At 42.1% G+C, this 4,101-nt stretch overlaps 1 long non-coding RNA gene across 1 annotated transcript; it reads left to right on the top strand.

The window, feature by feature from the left end:
- Nucleotides 1-321: 321 nt before the first annotated feature.
- On the top strand, nucleotides 322-655 carry LOC104816137. The gene is made up of 3 exons (XR_772236.1): nucleotides 322-355; nucleotides 431-530; nucleotides 620-655. It is a non-coding gene; the product is annotated as an uncharacterized LOC104816137 (long non-coding RNA).
- The last annotated feature ends 3,446 nt before the right edge of the window (nucleotides 656-4,101 follow it).

Here is a 4,101-nt window from a genome sequence, read left to right as displayed (position 1 = left end):
TTGTTGTAGATGGATGTACCCGTTTGAGCGGTTTATGTACCACTTGAAACAAAAAGCGAAACAAAAGGCGTTTGTTGAAGGAAGCATTGCAGAGCAATATATAAACGAAGAAATATCATTCTTCACCTCGTATTATTTTGAAGATCAAGTGCAAACAAAGAATAAACAACCAAACAGATCATTTCACACCGTAGATGGACCGGAGTACGGAATGTTGTCATGGATATCCCGCAATGTTTCTATAGAAAAGGACGATGTGGTGGTCGAGAAATCGATGCACATTTATCGGACAAAGATTACCATGTGGTCCACACGTATGTTTGTTGAACTGTGAAGAAGTTCTACCGTTCGAAAGGTGCGTATATACGTATTTATTTTTTAATTGAATGGTCAGTTAAACTTATATAATTTGTCTTGTGATTTTTTGTAGGATTTTTGATGATCAGGTATTCAATACGTACGGTGATGTGAATGATGATCAATTAAGCCAGATTAAAGAGAACGGATTCGCAACCTGGTTAAAAGAATTTGTACGTAAATCGAATAAGTAAATTAAATAATATCACATAGGGAAGAACACTAATCACATGCCAAATTGTTGGTCGATTGTTTTTTACAGATTGAATCATCGCAAGAAGATCATCCATTGTGGTTATACGAGTTAGTTCAAGGTCCAATTCGGCTGGTCAAATGTTGGCCAATGTTCTCTACGAGAAGATATTTATTTCATACATATGAACATGGGCAACATCGTTCGACGGCAAATTATGGTATATGTGTGAAAGGCTCGAGTTATTGTGCTTCGGATGATGAACCAGATTTCCATGGCATTCTTCAGCAAATTTTCCAAGTACAATATCCGGGTCATATTGGACTCAAAGTGATGATTTTCAGATGTGACAGGTTTGATCCGACGCCGGGACGCGGAATACGGATCAACAAATCAGGGATCACTGATATTTGTTACTCCCATCGATATAGAAAATACGACCCTTTTATACTGGCATTCCAATCCGACGCCGGGACGCGGAATACGGATCAACAAATCAGGGATCACTGATATTTGTTACTCCCATCGATATAGAAAATACGACCCTTTTATACTGGCATTCCAATCAGATCAGGTATGTTTTATCCCTTATCCAAGAGATAAAACGCGAAGAAGTGACATCGATTGGAAGGCCGTTATCAAGATTAATCCAAGAGGGACCATTACATATGACGGATCAGTGGAACAAAGCCCGCTACAGGAAGAACACACAGTTATAGCTGTCGCGGAAACAATTGATGTGGAGAGGCTAGTAGTGAAACAAGGGATAGTTGAAGAACTAGAAATTGGAAACCTCGATGAAGAAGGCGATAGCAGTGAAGACACCAATCCCGAAACAACGGAAACATCATCGTATGGTTCATTTGATTAATTATGTAATGTGTGTATTTTTATTTTAATTTTTTTTAATTATTTTTCTATTTTGCGACGGATATTATCCGTCAGTATTTTTCTGCCCTTTATTTCTGAAATTTTCGCAAATTTTTTGAAAATTTTAAAATCCATGTGCGACGGATAGATTCCGTCGTTAAATAAGATACTCCGTCGCTAATGGCCACGTGTTCAAACATTAGCGACGGTTTCCGACGGTTAAGTTCCGTCGCAATTTGTAATACATATCGGATTCCTCTTCTTTCTTCTCCGCCTCGACGCGAAAACAGAATCTCTCCCTGGGATTTCCGGTAATCGGTGCGATTTCCGGCCACCCACCGTCCAAGACAACCTGTCTGATGCCGTGCGAGGTAAGTCTTTCCTCTCTCCTTCTCTCCCTTGGTGATGATTCGCTGAAGCTTGGGTTTAGGGTTTCGATGAGATTTGTGCGAAAATTCTAAGATCCGAAAATTTTCGGATTTTCTGGATGATTTTCGGCGAATTATGGAGTGATTTCGCGATGTTTTGGATTGTTTCGATGGGATTATGGTTTCATTTGGGGTTTAGGATTTCAGATTTAGGGTTTCAGATTTAGGGTTTCGTTTGGGGTTTCGTTTGGGATTTAGGGTTTCTGATTTAGGGTTTCAATATTATGGTTTAAATTCGGTATTAGGGTTCCAATTATCAATTTAGGGATTATGGTTTCATTTGGGGTTTAGGGTTTCGTTTGGGATTTAGGGTTTCGTTTGGGGTTTAGGGTTTCTGATTTTAGGGTTTAGGGTTACGGTGATTATGGTTTAAATTCGGTATTAGGGTTCCAATTATCAATTTAGGGATTATGGTTTCATTTGGGGTTTAGGGTTTTGTTTGGGGTTTAGGGTTTCGTTTGGGGTTTAGGGTTTCGTTTGGGGTTTAGGGTTTCATTTGGGGTTTAGGGTTTCGTTTGGGGTTTAGGGTTTCATTTTTAGAGTTTCAGATTAGGGTTTCAATTCTCTTTTATATGGTTTCAATAAGCAAGTTAGATGTTACGATTTACGGTTTAAAGGGTTTAGAATTTCTATATGTAGATGAGTCAGTCACGTTCCGGGAGTAGATCGGGTAGGGGAGTCCGATCTCGCGGACGAGGATCCGGTGTTTCTAGTCCTTCTACCCCTACTTCTCAGCAGCCCCCAATACCCACACCTCGTTTGGATCAACCTTTCACGGATCAATCCACGCAGCAACCTTCACATGAAGGTTGTTCGCGTGATTCATCAGTATCACTCCGAGAAATCCTCGCATCCGAGGATCGTCGTACAACGAGACCGCACCTTAGCCCAGAGCGAACCAATGGTACTTTATGGTAAGGAACATTGTAACAATTCATTTCTAATTTTTATATTAACGTTTACAGTTATATAACTAAGTATATTTATATACTCGCATAGGTTCGGTCGTCAGTCCCAGATACGGAAGACAATTGTGAGCATCTTCCAGAGTGATTTTCAGGGTCCTTGGCTCAGTATCACTCGTGTCCCTCCAGCGACTCTGGAGCGTTGGTTTTGTGCATTTACAGTAAGTTTTCAAATTCAAACTATTCTTTTAATTTCATTTATTGTTTTATTCCTGTATCAATCGAAGAACACGTCTGATCACGAAAGGCAGGAAGAATACCTCGCCCTCTACACGTATCCACACCTCGGGATGGATTCCAACGATTGGAACTTGTCTGCTAGGACTCGAATCTCTATTCGGTTTTGCACTTCGAGAAAACGAGACTTAGAACTTGTTGAGCTTTTTGGATCTCACCAAAAACTCTCAAGAACGGTCTGGAACGGACAGTCCACTAACGCAGACCGTCCGTTCTGCTTCTGGAACGGACGGTCCACGTGCATTTCTGGACCGTCCGTTCTGGGCTCTGGGTATTTTCGTAATTGAACCGAAATTAGGGTAAAATCACTTTATAAGAAGGAGATGGCGTTCGTAAAGATCACGAACAAACTCTATTCGAGATAGGTAGACATAGTGTCTTGCTAGAGACCGCCTATGACTTGTATATCCGAAATAGGGATTTCGGGTTATACTGCTATGTCGAATGAGCCTACAGGGTCACACACGCAGGGAAGGACGAAACCGCACGAGGAAACGACGAAAAACCGAGACAGAAGGGTTTGGAACGGACGGACCGGAAGGCCAGAACGGACGGTCCACCAAGTCCAGACCCGACGGTCCAGAGTGCGCGGTCTGTCCGTTCCAGAAGGTCTGGAATGGACGGTCCACTGGGATTTGTACCTCTCGTAAAAGAGAGAGATATCGCTGGGCCCCTCGTGTGAGCGAGACTGTAGAAATGTGTGACCGCACTATAGACGAACGTCGTCTATTTCAGACAGTCGAACTCAGTGAATGAGAAAGCAGTCGAATCAGATAAGGTGGCTTGTCCATGCCTTATGTTCGACATATGATATCGCGATACAAAAGGATCATCAGCCGGAATCATCACTGGTGTTCGTAAGATCACGAACCAACTCTATTCGAGATAGATAGTCATAGTGTCTTGCTAGAGACCGCCTATGACTTGTATATCCGAAATAGGGATTTCGGGTTATACTGCTATGTCGAATGAGCCTACAGGGTCACACACGCAGGGAAGGACGAAACCGCACGAGGAAACGACAAAAAACCGAGACAGAAGGGTTTGGAAC

Source organism: Tarenaya hassleriana, unplaced genomic scaffold, assembly GCF_000463585.1.
Source record: "Tarenaya hassleriana unplaced genomic scaffold, ASM46358v1 Cleome25, whole genome shotgun sequence".
Taxonomy (NCBI): domain Eukaryota; kingdom Viridiplantae; phylum Streptophyta; class Magnoliopsida; order Brassicales; family Cleomaceae; genus Tarenaya; species Tarenaya hassleriana.
Note: the sequence above shows the minus strand (reverse complement) of the source record. Positions and strands in the feature narration are given on the sequence as shown.